The sequence below is a fragment of the Podarcis pityusensis genome (assembly GCF_964106645.2).
Source record: "Podarcis pityusensis genome assembly, chromosome: 15".
NCBI lineage: Eukaryota > Metazoa > Chordata > Lepidosauria > Squamata > Lacertidae > Podarcis > Podarcis pityusensis.
This window is the reverse complement of record NC_138040.1, coordinates 27,364,653-27,382,066: the sequence shown is the minus strand read 5'-3', so window position 1 is coordinate 27,382,066 and position 17,414 is coordinate 27,364,653. Positions and strand designations below refer to the sequence as shown.

Genomic DNA, 17,414 nt, shown 5'->3' with positions numbered 1-17,414 from the left:
CTTTTATATCCTGTTTACAGGGCCAAAAAATTATGGAGAGGAAGTATATGGTTTCAGCACAAATGCAAATCTATCTATCATCTATCTATCTATCTATCTATCTATATCTATCAATCAATCATCTATCTATCATCTATCTATCTATCTATCATCTATCTATCTATCTATCATCTATCTATCTATATCTATCTAGAGCTATCTATCATCTATCTTCTATCTATCTATCTATCATCTGTCTATCTATATCTATCTATCTATATCTATCTATCTATCTATCTATCTATCTATCTATCTATCATCTATCTATCTATCATCTATCTATCTATCTATCATCTATCTATCTATCTATCTATCTATCTATCTATCTATCTATCTATCTATCTTCTATCTACCATCTATCTATCTATCTATCTATCTATCTATCTATCTATGTGAAACATTGCAAATGCACCGTTCATTGTAAGTTCTCAAAGTGAGGTGAAGTGCAAATCACAGTTCCCAAAATCTCCAAACCGGTGAAACAATCAAACCGTACACAATTTAGGTAAAATAACAGGTAAAAAATACAGTTCAAGCCTTAAAACTTCAAAACTTGGAAATAAAAACTGCAGCGCAAAGCAGTTTCCTTCCACATGGAAGGGTTAGCATCCAGTAAATGCCCAGCCAAATAACTAGGTCTTTACCTGGTACTGAAACGGGCTGGGATGAGTGTCAGTGGCAGATATGCTTCAGGGATGGAGGGGTTTCCAGGGACAAGGTGTCACTGAACATAAGGTTCTTCCTTGCCTCACCTCAAATGCGTGCCTGCCCATGGCAGAGTGTCAAGGAGGAACTCCCTGCACATTTTCAGCCAGTGAGGGGGTCTTGCTTCAGCTATTTGACTCCCAGGACATTTAGACCTTTATAGGTTAGCCCCATCACCTTGAAGTAAAGGTAAAGGGACCCCTGACCATTAGGTCCAGTGGTGGCCAACTCTGGGGTTGTGGCGCTCAACTCACTTTATTGGCCAAGGGAGCCGGTGTACAGCTTCCGGGTCATGTGGCCAGCATGACTAAGCCGCTTCTGGTGAATCAGAGCAGCACACGGAAATGCCGTTTACCTTCCCGCCGGAGCGGTACCTATTTATCTACTTGCACTTTGACGTGCTTTCGACCTGTTAGGTTGGCAGGAGCAGGGACCGAGCAACGGAAGCTCACCCCGTCACGGGGATTCGAACCGCTGACCTTCTGATCAGCAAGTCCTAGGCTCTGTGGTTTAACCCACAGCGCCACCCGCATCCCCTCATTACCTTGAAACCAGACCCCAAATCCAGCTTTTGAGTCCATGCAAGCAGCCGGCTGGCTGAATAGATCATGTTAGGAAACAAGATATGCAGAATTCATGTTTTGTGTTCATGCGTGCATGCAAGAGAGAGTGGTGTGTGTGTTTGTGTGTGTGTGTGTGTTTGTGTGTGTTTGTGTGTGAATATTCTGTAACCACCGAATACCCGGATTGCAAAACCAGGTTTGGCCAAACCTGCCGGCGATTCCCCAGCGTCCCATCGCGCTGTCCGGCGGTGGGGACAGCACGGTGTCGGCCCGTGTGGAGAGAACGCTCTGCTGCCTCTCAGCTGTGTTTTCCCTTCCCCTCCCTCCCTCCCTCTCCTCTCTGGCGCACGCTGCCTCTGTTTGTTGTTGTCGTTTTGGCCCAGTGCCAGCAGCTGGCTGGCTGCCTGCCTGCTTTGCGGGTACAGTATGTACAGTGAGCGTTGAGCCAAGTTTGTCATCATGAAAGGTTTTTTTTTCCCCCTTTCCTGCCTGCCTGGGTGGGAGGGAGGAGCTGCTCTGGTGCTCGAAAACAACCGCGTTAAATTCCAGGGCTGTTGTTTATGAAAGCTACCGGCACCCCCTTGGGCTGTTTTATTCCAACTTTCTCTGCCCCCACCCTCCTTTTTTTGCTCTCCCTCCATCCCCAGATAAGCTTACACTGATTTGACTGAATGAAGGCCTCCTCTTAACACTGGAACAACAGATTGTTTTTTTAAAAACCTGTTTCTTTCTCTCTCTTTCTCTCTCTCTCTCTCGGATAAATTCACAACTTGTTTAATTAGAAATTGACTCCCTAGGTGGACCAGCCAGCCCCCCTATCTGCTGTCTGTCCCATTTCCCACCCCTGCCTGCACTTAACATGTTTTGTAGTATTTGGCTATATCGTTGTAAAACCTCGGGCTTAATTGAAGTTAGAGCAGCGTGTGTGTGGCGTTTTTTAATTTCACTTTGGATGCGCGTTAACTAATCAAGTGTTTACGAGCAATACCTGATGATAGAGGTTTTTTTATTTTAAGAAATCAATTAGCAAACGATAAACCCTCGCATTAAATAACAGGATTGATCAGGGCAGCCCTTGTTCCCGCGTGCCCTATGGAGGTCAGGGCTGCCGCGCTGCCATCAGAAATGTGTGTATCTTTGTATCGTGTGCCGGAGGACTGAAATCCTTGTTGTGGGCCTCTTCTCACCATTCTCTGAGTCTGTGTCCACCGGAAATGCAGCCACTCACAAATGGACCAGCCCTAAAGAGAGAAGAGCTGATGAGATTCCTGGTGGGGCATATCCAGGTACAGCTGGGATTTGTCTCCCATATGAAACCCTGGAGGGCAGCTATAATACTGCAATACTGAGCTTGATGGACCAAGGACATGACATGGTATATAAGGCATCTTCCTGTGCTCCTAAGAATGGCTTAGCTTTGACCAGGGTGGGTTCGATTGAAATCAAATTGATTGAAATCAAATTGATTGAAATCACGATTGAAATCACTAGTCAGTAAGACTTGATTTATTTATTTATTTATTTATTTGCAGAAAGACTAATTCTTGCTGGTATAATCTTAATATTTACAACAAGAGGAAGGTTTCATTTTTGGAATAATAAATTTTCAGAGTGGTTTTTTTACAGTTATATCAAAAATTACAGGATTTGGTTATACTATTAAAATACATAGAGTGATAATTATGAAATTATTGTGAGGTTTAATAAGTTAACTGTTTGTATTTGGAGAACTTTTCTGCTGTACTTTATTGGGAGGAGAAAAATAATAATTTCCTTGATAACAATTTAAACAATTTATTTAACTAAAGAGGCGTGTCCAACTCCCAAGAGACTGCGATCTACTCCCAGTATAAAAAAACTGGCAGTGGTCTACCCATTGTCACTGGAGGGAGGAGGATTGTGCGTGAGGTGGGTGGATGGATTGCCCAGAGTTGTTAAGCTTTCCCCTCTTAACTTTTTGTACTTGATAAGGATCCCATGATCTACCAGGATCAGCCAGGGATCTACCAGTAGATTGCGATCTACTGGTTGGACATCCCTGAACTAAAACAATAACATTATAGCATATGTATTCATGTTTGTTAGCTGATGTGGTTAAACATTAAAAAAACCCACACCTTAGACTGAGTTTTAGCACACATGAAGAACTTAAAACAAATCCTTATTTCCTGATGAATCTCCTTTTGACTATAATGTAACTTAAATAGAAAACTATCTTTAGAAAGATTTTTTCCTACAAAAGCATTTTATTTTAAAAATCCAATTTAAATTTTTAAAATCTGATTTATTTATTTTTTAAATTTAGATCATTGATTTTTATCCACCCTGGCTTTGACTAGGATTCTGGGTGTGCGACAGAGAGGCAACCTGATAGTTTTATTTGGGATAATGTGATGGTTTAGGTTCATCCCTAGGTTTCAGTCGTCATGGTTTTAGAGCCAAGAAATCTTCCCCAAATCAGATTGGCAGTGAATGTGATCTTAGCGACACAGTTTTGCAGAACTGGAAGGGGGGATGTGGTTGGAGAAGGGAGGAAAAGGGGACAATAATGCAAAGAGGAAACAATATTTCTGCTAACACCCTTGTCTGATGGCTCCCCACCCTGATCCATCTAGGGAAACCTGACCACAGATCACTTGTTGGATTGGGAACCAGGAGGGTAAATCAGAAACACACTTCCAGATTATTTCTGAGTGAATCTTAGGAAAGCAGAAGAGATGGGGCAGTGCAGTGGCTAACCAGGTCCCTTGAAAGCAAGAGATCTCCACTGAGCCATAGCAGCTAAGAGCCCTTCCTAATCCTGCACCCTCTTCTTCCAGCAATTTCTCTAATCCACTCTTAAACCATGTAGGTGCGTAAGCAAAATATCTACTGGGCCCCAGGTGTGGATTCTTCTATCTCCCTTTCATTTTCCTTTCATCTTATGAGTGGGCTGGTGTAGCTTGCTGTTCAGAATGCTCTCGAGGGGTGTTTTCTACCCACTTCCACTTCCAGAGGATCATGCCCAAAGCAAATTCCTAAAAATGAAGAGGTCTTTTTGGTGATGGCTCCCTGTCTATGCAATGCTCACCCCAGGGAGGCTCGCCTGGCAACAACAGCCAGACTAATAGGTTCTCTTCTCCCCGGCATTTGAGTGTTGTTTCTTTTCCTGCCAGCCGTTGATTATCCTCTCCCCTTTTTTGTTGACGATACCCATGTTAGGTAGCGGTGAGCTTGTTGTTATGGTTTGACTGCTTTGTTTTTTAAATATTTTGTTTTCCTCTGTTGCATCATGCATTTGCTTGCATTTGTACGTTTGCTTGAAACGTTTGTGCAAAGCAGATAATGAGCTGAATAATATTTAGAAATAATAACAATGTAATTTTTGCATATGGTGCCTTTGTAAGGCCGATGAGCAGACAGTCACAACATGGGCACTACAAAGAGCACAGAGGCACAGTGTTGCGAAATGTTGTACCAAGTGGCATAAAGATCAATACTTACAGTGCCACTCTCCAATAAAACCACTCCATCATTGTCCTTTCTGTCTATAGTTTTGTGTGGGTGTGCTTTCTCATGGCAGTGTTTATAGCAACCATTGCATGCATGCTTGAAATAACTATAGGTATCCAAAGCACACAAACCCTATTTGTTAACATAGGCATGGAACACGTGGGGCAGTGGCATATGGTAAAAATGGAATGCTCCTAAGGCCCCATTAGGTAACTACAAACTCTGGATCCAACTCAGATTGGCCACACTTTCTGCCTCCTAACTCACCCGTGTGACCCTTTTGCTTTGGGCAGAGAGGAGTAGACTAGTGTGCCAGGATAAGGAGCCCAAGATGCCCATCTCTGCTCCGGTTCCTCAGTGAGGGTTATTTTGGCAATTGCAGAGATGGGTTGAGGATGGGTTTCAGGTGAATGAGAGTGGCAGCAATCCATTTCCCCCATAGATCTTTCCAACCCGGTCATATGCCCTCATCAATGTGGCGGGGCATTTCTGCTCCCAGTGAGCAGGGCTGCAAAGGCAAACTCTGAAGCTGGGTTGTACGTTGATGACCCAAGTCTTGCCACCGTGAGTGAGTTGCCATCAGCGTCCCCCAAGATCCACAGATCTTATGCCATTTTGAAAGTGGAGGATGCTTTTTAACGCCTCCCAAATTATGATAGATCTATATAGCACCTTGAGTGTCCATGGTACCTGTTGATCTGATGACATAAGTAAATGGAGAAGTCCCTCACCATAGAAGTCTCACCTTTTAGCTCATTCTGGGTCTGTTGTTGTTTATATGAACAGTCAACTTCAAGCAACCTTTGCACCATGACTGCTGGAGCAATATACTGGTTGCAATTGAAATTTGGGGGTCCCGGGGGGGTCTGTCTTCTTGTCACCCACTTCCTCTTTCTTCATGAGAGCCTTGAAAGGGAGAAGCTGCCTTCCTTTCCCTTCCCTCTGATGTTTATGTCTCCATGAAGGGAAGATGAGGCAGTGCCGGCTATTCGACTACAGCTTCTTGTGTGACAAGAATAGAGAAGTGTCCTGCTAGAGACAGACGGGTGGATTTGGCAGCCTGGTGCAGATGAGGCTGCTGAACAAGGGGTGGCAAAATGCACTGGATAACAAAAGAAGGTCTAAATGGGGAGGGGGGGGAGAGACAGCAACCGAACTGTTACCAGCAGCCCTCCTTATCCTGCTTATTTTGATGCAAGGCCTCAAATGCAACCCTATCTAACACCCCAAGTCTTGCTTCCCTCCAATAATAATCAGGACTATCTTCTTGCTACCCAGTTGCAACCTTCTTGACCAAAGCCTGTGTGCTTCAGAAATGAGGAGAATTCATGGGGAATGAGTTTATTGGCCTCCTTTCCTTCTCCACCCTCCTGCCTCTTGTTCTTCCTGCCACTGGACTCCGTACTTTCTCATTTTCCTGCTCCTGCACCTTGCACCCTTTCCACCCACAATATCCAGTGCCTTGCCTCTATTCTACTCCACTTCCCTTAGTCAAACAAGTTTCCCACATCATTCAAAGAATCGGCACGGTGTGTCAATATTCTTGTGCTTTCTTTCCCCCCCTAAACAGTGAGACTGTTTATGAATATTCCATGGTATCCACTCAGCCCTCCTTTAACATGAGTCATTTGGCATTGGTCTCTCCCTCCCTTCCTTTCACTGTTGCCCTCAAAGACTTATTTTCAACTAGTTCTAGGGACACCTTTAAAAATCTTTTCCTCTAGATCAGAGTGGCTGATCTGGGGCCCTCCATATGTTCACAGAATTGGAAGGCTCGCCTATTCCAATCCCCTGCAATGCAGAAATATTTCATCTAACATGGGACTCGAACTCACAATCCTGAGCTTAAGAGTCTCATGCTCTACCAACTGAGCTATCCCAGTTGGCCTCCAGTTCCCAGCATCCTTGGCCACTGCCCACGCTGGCTGGGACTAGTGGGAGTTGGAGCCGAACAACAGGAGGCCATCACCTACTCTAAGTTGCCTCCATTCAATGTCCGTCATGCTGAGAGCAGACCCATTGAAGCCAACAGGCATAGCTGACTTCGGTCCCCTAATTCCAGTAGGTCTACTCTGAGTAAAAGTGAGTTGGATGCAACCCAAAGGAGCGGGCTTTTTAAAGAGCAAGAGGAAAAGGAAGTGCTCATGTTGTTCCAGAGTCTCTCTAAAAAAAAACCACTCTCTTCCTTTTCTTCCCTCCCCTTCTCGCCGCCTCGAGTTTTGGCCGCCATCCCGAATTTATTCCCAGAGTGATGTCATCGGCTTGCTGGCAGGGTCTGGATGTTCTGCCAGCATTCCAGAGAGTTTATGATCACTGGCAGATGCGGCTCCAAGAACACACTGTACCCAGAGCAGAAATTAATGCAGGCTTGAGTGCTGTCCAACCCAAGAGAAGGGGGGGGGGAGAGAGAGAGAAAGAAAACACAAACTGTTTAATGCTGTTTATAAATTATACACTTGCTGATGAAAAATACATTTCTTTCTCTCTCCCCCACCCCGCCTTCCTGCCTTTCAAACCACCCCCCCCCCCAGCTTTCAGAGTTTAAGCTGACTAGAATAATATGGTTTTGCGTCTGAGCTCCTGTTCTGGCAAAGATCTTCGCTGCTGCTGATGCAGCCAGCCAGCCAGCCAGCATGTTTCCCTCCCCTCCCGCACCCCCACCCCCAGCAACCTTTACCTGATGAAATACATTTTATTTCTCAGCACTCCTGTTTGCTGTCTCTCGTTCTTGTTTTTAAAGCTCCCTTCCGTTCCGCTATTTGCGGCGTTCTGACGAGAGCCCCCCCTTCCCCCCCCAGACCGTGCACCAAGAGACCCTTCTGAAAGCCAATAAGTCATGGATTATTTTTGTCCGGTGCCGTTGGCGGTTCTGCGAACTGTATGGGTTCTCCACCCTCTGGCCAGCCCTTCATGTTTTCATTTCATTTCATTTTTTAAAAAGCTGGTAGACCTCTGCATGAGATAGAGAACATTCTAAGAGTTCAGCGGAGGTCACTGTATTAGAAAACACCCTTCCATCCTTTGGGGGCGGTGGGTGGTGTGGAGGCAACGGGACTTCAACCATGTTTGCAGCTAGCCGTCAGCTGAAGATCAGATGATGAGCTGATTTATTTATTCAGAACCTTTGCCCTCTCCTTTCCCCCTTTTGTTATTTTAATGTACGCAGTCCAAAAAAGCACACACACTATTGTTCCTCACCCCCCTCTTTTTTTTTTTTGCACGGCTTCTGTAGTTCCCCCTTCAACCCCCCCCCAACCCAACCCAACAAAAACCTGCTAATGTTTATCATTTGCCCAACAGGCTCGACAGATTTCTGCTTCCTCTCCTGCATCTCAGCTTTAAAGCCCCCTCGTTGCTAAGTAGCAGCCTCCCTGTACTGTAATGGCCTGATTGTGTATTCCGTTCAGCCCTGTATCTTATTTTTGTATGCAAGGCAAAGTGTTTTGATGGAGGACGATTGCAGAAGTGTCTGGAGGCTGTTTTGGAGTTTTATAGGCCGTACAGTACACTCTGTGCCTTCTGAAACGGAACACAGGCTGTTGGGTTTTTTGGAATGGGGTTTGTTGCCATCGCCCCCATCCCACCCCACCCCTTCCCAGCTCAGTCTGTTGGATAGAACATTACTTTAAGGGTGGGGGAGCAGCAATTATGTAATAACCTTACTTTCTCTCGTGTGTGTGTGTGTGTGTGTGTGTGTGTGTGGTTTGGGGGTTTGTTTGTTATTTTGCTGAACCAAAATGACACACGGACCCAAAATAGATGCTCCACTCTTTCCATCCTCAGCAGTGTTCCACAGATTCACAAGCCTCTGACTGCACTCCTCATGGGAAGAGTGGCCCGGGTGCCTTTGAGCCTGCCTCCCCTGTGCTTTCCACTCCAAAATGCTGATTACCCACCCACCCACCCCTTCTAAAATTCCCTTTAAAGAAGCTGCCCGTTGAGCGTGCATGCCTCGCGCTCTTGTTGTCTGAAGGAAATCAAGAGGCAGAATTGATGTCTTGGTGGCGCGCTGAGAAAGCTCTCAGCCGCCCCTCACTGTCTGCTCACGGAGAGGAGGGAGGGTGAGAGGCAGAAGCCATATTATCAGTGACACCTGAGCATTCATCTGTCTTGCGGCTATTAGCATAGGGCGGGATGCTCACCGCAGCCGTGTGGACAGGCAGCAGAAAGCTGGTCCAGAGAAGAAGCGGGAGCCCTGGCTAACAACAGTCCAGTGGCAGCCATCTAGGCATTAGCAGCCGTCTCAGGGGAGTCAGGAAGGCTCAGAATCCAGTCAAACATCTGCTGTAACTCAGAGGACACCAAGTGATCACAGGATGCCATCTAAAACTCTCCAGCTCCATTGCAGTCATACTCTTCATACAGGCCTGCCTTTCAAGGCTGTTGTGGGGATGCTTCTGTGCTTCCAGTAGGGAGGATGAGCCCTCTGGGCACCATTTAGAGTGGGTGGACCATCTCTTTCGGCCACAACATGGATGGGGTTTGCAGAAGACCCTGAAATAGTTATCAATGCCTGACGCCAGGGCCTGCTAGATCAGTGGTAGAGCGTCTCTGGTTCAGCTCCTGGGACCTGCCCTCCATGTCTTCCTCTGTTCCTAGAGTCTTTGTCCCCCTTGCCCAATGTGGATTTGGGGAGATGATGCCAATTACTTCTGCACCAGGATTGCAACAGTCTAGTGTGGTTTGCGTGACTGATCCTTCAGGAAGGGATTCACTTACATGGACGTTGGGAGTTGTCGGGGGCAGGCATTATATTCCTTTAATAGTCTGGCCCAGACCATTACCCTGTAGGTTTGAAAATGAAATAAGACCTTAGGTATGATGACGTCACCCTGACAGTCATGCTCCACGTAGAAGTCTGTTGTTGAACTATATGTACATTCAAAACAAAAACCAAGACACACTTTTGATGAGTATATGTGTGATAGAATTAGTAGTAGTAGTAGTAGTAATCTGAGACATGCAAAACTGGGAAGGTCTCTGTGTGTGACATTTTATCCCATCTGCTTCTTTATGCAATATGATTTTAATCATATATATGTGAAATTTGAGTGAAATTTGGGTGTAGAGGGGAGGGGGGCCTTTTCTGGGGGTGCAAGGAACAGATACACACAGAGAGAAATTAAACCAGAGCAAACCCAGTGGCTTTTTGTGGGCAACAGAAGAAACCAAGGGACTGGGGTAGAGAACAGGCTAAATTTAAAATTGTAATTGGCTGACTTCCACAAGCTTGCGGGTGTTTTAATGACTCATAATAACTTCATTTAAAACCAGCTGAGCAGAAAATAGATTGGAGAGGAGCCTGAGGCCATTATGGATTTCTGTGAGGTTTTTTTCTTTCTCTCTCTCTTTCTCTCTCTCCCTCTCTCTCTTTTTGTCAAGAACAGTTTTCAGCAGCCAGCAAGGGCGCTTGGAAGACTTGGCTGTTTCCCTTTCCGAGCGTTGGTGGTCTGCCCAAGAGAGATTGTATAGAATCCAGCGTTTTGTGTTTTTTTAGACTGATTAAAAATAGATGCCTTGAGGTATTATTTTAGCATCAGTGTGTGGGGAGTGTTGTTGTGTGTGCGTGTTCTTCCCCCCCCCCCTTTGCACTTTTGATGTGGTAAATGGAACATAAATAAAATTGTGGTTGTTTTTTTTTAAAAAAAAATGACTGAATTAATTAGGTAGTAAAGTGACGGCAATGCATAAATTTGCTTTGCCACTTTTTTTACTTTTTTTTTTTTACAAATCCATATTTGTCTCCCTCCTCCTTCTTTTCCTCTTGCTTCCCTCCCCCAATTTTCTCATCAGTTTTAACACTCACACTATACAAATATAGCCCATGTTTTATTTTAATTAATAGCACATGGCCCTCACTGGCTAGCAGGGGAAGGGAGTATCTGGTGCCTGTGAAATTTCTGAGGATTGCAACGTCAGAAAATATGCGAGTTATGAAACTGTGGTTGGAAAAGGGGATGCTATTTGGAGTTGTTCTGGCCCGAACTCAACAGCAGAGGTTGATGCCAAGAACGTGACTGTTCATTTTCGTGGCGCTTTCAGTGTAAACAGGCTAAATATACGGGAGAGGTGAGTGTCTCTGGGTGTGTGCCTTTATCCCCTGATCAGTTTGGGTGGCATGGTCTATATTTTATGCTAACGGTATGGTCATTGTGATGATGAAAAACGGGATGCAAGTTTTGAAGGGCTTGTGTGTAAGTCCTCTCTGTCAACACAGGAGCACATCCCAGCTCCTGCAGGGTCCCATCTAGTGGGGAAGTCACGTTGCCCAGGTTCAGGCTGGAAGCAGCTCACCACTAGAGGTGGAATAATAATAATAAATTATTATTTCTACCCTGCCCATCTGGCTGGGCTTCCCCAGCCATTCTGGGCAGTTCCCAACAGAAAATTAAAAGCACAATAAAATGTCAAACATTAAAAACTTCCCTAAACAGGGCTGCCTTCAGCTGTCTTCTAAAAGCCAGGTAGTTGTTTCTTTCCTTGACATCTGATGGGAGGGCATTCCACAGGGTGGGTGCCACTACTGAGAAGGCCCTCTGTCTGGTTCCCTTGTAACTTCGCTTCTCACAGTGAGGGAACTGCCAGAAAGCCCTCGGAACTGGATCTTAGTGTCCGGGCAGAACAATGGGGGTGGAGATGCTCCTTCAGGTATACTGGGCCAAGGCCATTTAGGGCTTTAAAGATCAGCACCAACACTTTGAATTGTGCCCAGAAACGTACTGGGAGCCAACTGAAGTCTTTCAGTACCAGTGTTATATGGTCTCGGCAGGATCCACCCATTTCAGGTCCCTCAAGTTTCTCAGTTTTGCAGTCTTCGTTTCAGTTCTCCATACTTCTGCAGCCATTTGTGGTTTCCCCCCCTAATCCTTATGAAATTCCTTTAGGTTTTTCGTGCGAATATCTCCTAATAAAACACATTTTTGCTTGCAGTTTTGGCTAATGTACATAGTTTAGCAAACTGTTTTCCCTCAAGCATTTTTTATATGTTAGCTCCACCAATACATTCACTTTTAGCCACAGTTTCCTCTGTTAAATGCAGTTTTGTAAACGTTCGGTTAGAGAACTGCATTACGAAATTTGGAAAAGTGCGAATTTCAAAGAAATTTCAGATTCTGTCTGTGTTTCGATTCTCACGCTCGTTCAGAAAATGTGAATCTTCAGCTCTTAAATATGAACTCAGTTGAACTTATGCCCCATCCCAACTCACCACCACCATATTATTTTCTTTTTGGAGCAGAAAGGTCTACCTTATGCCAGGTGAGGTCTTTGCCCATCTGCTTCCATGCATTCCGCTCTGACTGGCAGCACCTATCCTAGGTCTCGGGCTGAGAGAGGTCTGGCACTGTCCTAACTGCATAATCCCACCCCCTAAACTGTATAGTCTTACTCTGAGTTCAGCTTCTTATCTTGCTAGTTTCTTTTGGTTTGGCCAAAAAGCTCAGTTGTTAGCTCCAATCCAAATAACTAAATTGTACTAGTAATTGGCCATGACAAAGCTGAATAAAAAATGCAGTTGTTAGCTGAGGAGCAAGCTATTACATCACTAGAGAGCAATTGCACCCAGGAACTGTCTATTCCCATTCCTTTCTATGGGCTTGCATAAGAGAACTCCTTGGTATCTTGCATCCAGATCCCCTAGCACCAGGAACCACAAGCTGCCAGCTAAATCAAGCAGACCCACACCATGTTGACACAGTCCAGCAAACAAACCACTCCAGATGACTCAGGCAAGCGATCCAAGCCACTAATCCCACATTGTGGGAGACCATATAAAACCCAGAATCACCAGCTGGTCTGACCCAGGGAAGATTTACTTTCCAGTTCAAAAATAACCCCAGTGTACTTCCCACTGGGGCGTTGGTTGGCTACTGTGAGAAGAGGATGCTGGGCTAGATATCACCAGCCAGACCTTCCGCATGATAGGATCATCTTCAAAATACCTTTCCAGAAGGTGTGTTCGGGAGGCTAAATGCTGATACTCCAGCTTTCTTTCTTTTCAGTAGATCTGAATCGGTTGGGTTAATCAGTTGGCCTTATGAGAAGCTGCTTCCAGATTGTTGCTCAACACAACATGCAGCAACAATTGGGGATGAAGCAGCTTGGACTGGGATGTTATACTTTCCAATCCGGGTGCAAGCGAAACCATTTAAGTCATACCAGTCCATTGAAGACAGCATTACATCTTGAGGTGGCTTCATGGACTGGCTCTCCTAAATGTTTTTGTGACATCCCTGGGTTACTAATCCTCTGGGCACAAGCTGGGAACTGGCAACTCTTCCACTTCTCCTTTCTTTATACAGAAGGGATGTGGGTCGCTGCTCATGTGATTGGCAGGAAAGCCAGCATCTGCTTATGGTTGACAGCCCACGCACTGTGAATGGAGCCAATCAGCTTGAACAAGGAAGAAGGGCCTGGGAGCCCTTAAGCAATCCCATGTGTTCCATTGATATATCTGTTGATTGTCACTTCCCTCCAGGGTGGAGCCCTTGTACTGATCAGTTGCTCTAGAACAGGGATGTCCAACAGGTCAGTCGCGTTCGACTGGTCAATCCCCAGGAGGTTCCTTTGCGGTGGCATAATAGCATCCAGCCCCACCCCCTTGGCTCATCCTCCATTTTTTCACGATCGCTGAAACGACAGATGGAGTTTTTGCTGTGAGGCAGATTGTTTCTTTAGCAACCTGTTGATGAGTGACTTTCCCCCTTACTCAATTCAGAAATTTCCCTCTCCATAATGTGATATTGTTCCCTAAAAAAAAAAATAAATCTCAGCTACTTAGACCTGAAACATCCCCCTCAAAAAAACCGGGACTTTCCTCCCCAAAAAAGCTCAACAACTTTGACCTGAAACTCCCCCCCCCCCAAAAAAAATGGGACATCCCTCCATTTTATATGAGTAGATCACAGTCCATTGGGAGTTGGACGTCCCTGCTCTAGAAGGATGAATGCAGAAGGCCGGCCAATGGGGTAGGCCTTTGTTGGCACCCATAAAGGGTATCAGCAACAGGAATAGACACATTGAATGGGTTTTGGCAAACAGGCTTATGCTGCCAAAGAAAGCAGCACTAGCATTAAGATGTCTTGGTAGTACAGGTGAGAAATGGTCTTACTCTTATGCCTAAGAGGTGGTAAGTGTTGTATCACTCCTACCCTGAAGTGAATGCTGCTTCAAGCTTATTCATCTTTTCACCTGTCCTCACAAGTGCTGTTGACTTAGCTGAACTTGGAAGAGATGGCATTCTTCTCCTGGTGTCTCTTAGTGTGACTCCTGTTCCTGGCAAAATCTGCAAGTCCCTTATCTGACCATTCTGAATCCTTCCTGACTTACCTTCTTACAGTTCCTTCCCATCGTTCTCTCACTCTTCATCTCCTTCCATCCTCCTCCTCCTCAAATGTCGCCGCAGTTAAGAACAGTTTAATGGATACAGAACAACGGGCACCTTGCTAAATTATAAAATGGCTAGGTTTGGGAAAATATGAATCATTGTTTACCTGGCCTTGTAGTGGACAGCGGCAGAGGGTGGGGTGAGGGGCAGGCAGATTCACATAAGGCATTCGTACACCTAAACAAAGGGGAGAGAGAAAAATGTCGAGGTCATTTTAGTGTTTGAACAGATGCTCTTCAGTGATCTGCTTGAGAACATGGAATTGTAAATTTGAACTGACTTACTTAAAAGAAAAATGGGGCTGTTTGGGAAGTCGGAATCATCTTTTGGTTGGCCTCTGCTGAAAGAAGAATATGTCTCTTGTGCTATAGCAACTTATGCCTGTTGCTTCCCCATAAAATTAAACTAATGGTGGCTATAGACAGCAATTCTGCTTAGTGATCTTACCTTCTCCCCCACCTTTGCCTGAAACTTTAATCGCCGGTTGTGTATTCTCAACATTACCTGTTTTCAGTTCCTCCGTTACAACCCAGATCTTTCTAGTTTCTCAGGCAGCAATTTTGATGTCATTTTTAGTTGCCAGGTACACTTTAATAATACTCTGATAATAATACAGGAAAAGTGCACAGTTTAGTGCACTTGCTTCTTGCGTGGCCTAAAATGAAAGAGAAAAAGATGAAGGGAAACTCTGAATGCCACCCAGGAAGAAGTTTTTTCCCCCTCCTGTTTTGTATGCAAAGCTTCTTGGTCGTCAGAGTGCTTAGGTGTCCAGCTCCTTGCCCCTTTCTGAAAATGCCAAGCACAGCACCATGTAATGTAACACCTCAATTATGGGGAGAAGAAAGTAGAAATCAAAGCTATGAAAACCGGCGAGAATCTTTACATCCAGCAGGCTGGGTGACGACAATTAAGGTTTTAGACACACCAAAGGCAATTGGACGAGTGTCATTTTTAACCAGTTAGAAGATTTTTACTACTTCCTAACATCAGAAGTGCCACGAACCAGGGAGCCCCAGTTCTTCTCCTCAATAAAGCCATTAAACTGAATGGGTATTGGGGAGTATTATGGGGTGTCTAAAAATAGCAAAGCGGTGCTTTCAGAACAGATGAGTGTGTTTGGAGGCTCCCCCCCCCCGCCTGCTATCCTTTAACCGGCTGCGTATTTTGTGACCCGATGGATGTTTTGCAGAAGATATAGACAGATATTAAAGACTTGCTGCTGCTTTATTCTAAGGAGCTGGGGCAGACAGCTGGCAGCTGATCAATTGCCTCTGCATTTTTCAGCGCCAAAGCCCAGGGGAGGTAGAAGAGAATCTATTTTGTTTCTTCTTCTTTAAACGAATGCAAAATAGGTAAGAGTTCAGAGAAGGATTTGTGGATGTCCAGGTGCTAACCTTTTTTTCCGGAAGATTTGCCAAATGGAATTCAATGGTTTTATATTCAAGGCCAGCAAATGCTTTCTGTTCTGCTCCCACCCACTCCTGACTGCCCCTTTTCTGGTCTGTTCAGCTGATTCCCCCAATGTTTGCAGGAAAGAGTGGACGCACAGCCACTGCAAGAACAGGATGTCATTCTAGATGAGCGCTTGGCCTCATCCAGCAACACTCCCTCTTATGTCCTTATGGTGTTGCTCTGTTTTGTGACTGATGTGGTTAGAGTGTTAGACTAGGACTTGGGAGAGCAGGGTTGGAATCCTCACTCAGCCATGAAGCTCACTGGGTGACCTTGGGCCAGTCACCATCTTGTAACCAACCTCCCTCAAATGGAGGATGTGAGGATGAAACGGGGAGGAGGAGAACAACTATATACACTACCTTGAGCTCCTTGCAAGATACAGGTGGTATATAAATGCAAACAAAAAATAAAAATAAAATATGGATCACCTTGCTGTTGTTTTTTTTTTTATTATGAAGCCACATGCAATATTCGATCTCATCCCAGGAAGTCCCATGGACTCAGACCATAACTGATGGGTCATAGCTGTGCTATGCTTTGGACCAGGCTTCCTCAACCTTGGCCCTCCAGATGTTTTAGGCCTACAACTCCCATGATCCCTAGCTAGCAGGACCAGTGGTCAGGGATGATGGGAATTGTAGTCTCAAAACATCTGGAGGGCTGAGGTTGAGGAAGCCTGCTTTGGATAATTTGCAGGAACAGTTAGACACACTTAAAACCACTGAAGGTAATTTTAAAAAAACCCTTAAGGATGTGAGTGCATAAAGAGAAGAGTTCCTCTTCCTAAAATCTTTGAGGTGTGGTCAGTTAGTGAGGATGCATAAGACGGGTTAAACCCACTTTTAACTAAAATATGCTTTTGGGGACCAATTTCTTAAACCCTTTACCATATTTTTGCATGGTGGTGGTGCTCCTGTTGCAACCCAACTTGGATCAAGCCATGACCCACAAGTTGAAGACCAGTGGCATAGAGAGGTGCTCTCTGCATGTGTCCAAGAGCTGTCCAAGAACTTCCTTCGCCTTGGAGACCCACCAAAGGCAAAACCTAACGTATATCTAAATGGGTAGAATGGGAGCATTATGCTTTACACCAAATATGTGGAGGGGGAAGGAGGGAATATCCTACACCTGAAAGTGATGCACCTCATTGCATGAAGGAGGCCTCTGACACCAGAGAGCAGTTTGACTGGACAGGAAAACACTCTAACTCACAACAGTGCCAAGAAGGATTTTATTTATGTATCGCCTTATACCATACAATCTCAAGGTGATTTGGCACCATAGTACCGGAAAAAGATGGAAAAATAGATGCAATTAAATAAAGATTGGCTACAGAGGGTAGGGCCCTAGCCAATGGATTCACATTACAAGAAAGGAGATTCCAACTCAACATTAGGAAGAACTTTCTGTTTGACAGGGGAACTGACTACCTCTTAAGGTCGTGGACTCTCCTTCCTTGGAGGTGTTTAAACAAAAGTTGGGTGGCCATCTATCATGGGTTATTTAGCTGCGATTCTTACTTTGGACTAGATGACCTTTGAGTCCCTTACAACTGTACAGTTCTGTGATTCTGTGACTCCGCCCCTTCTTCCCAGCTGCCCTTTTCTGTTTTGCTTCCTTTCCCTCTCATGTCTACATTCCCCAGCACCACTCCTTATCCTATCAATTGTTATATACATAGACACACAGAGAGACAGACAGACAGACAGACAGACAGACAGACAGATTCACACACACACACCACCCTGCCCATCAAAGAACCTTCCACAAACTCT

At 45.1% G+C, this 17,414-nt stretch overlaps 1 protein-coding gene and 1 long non-coding RNA gene across 4 annotated transcripts in view; one reads left to right on the top strand and one right to left on the bottom strand.

Moving 5' to 3' along the window:
- ZBTB16 (zinc finger and BTB domain containing 16) overlaps positions 1-17,414 on the top strand; it is a 191,954-nt gene that overhangs the window by 88,298 nt on the left and 86,242 nt on the right. The window lies entirely within an intron of this gene.
- Positions 1,828-7,521, bottom strand: LOC308464402. The gene is made up of 3 exons (XR_013980014.1): positions 7,477-7,521; positions 5,545-5,920; positions 1,828-2,548 (listed from the first exon to the last, which is right to left on the bottom strand). It is a non-coding gene; the product is annotated as an uncharacterized lncRNA (long non-coding RNA).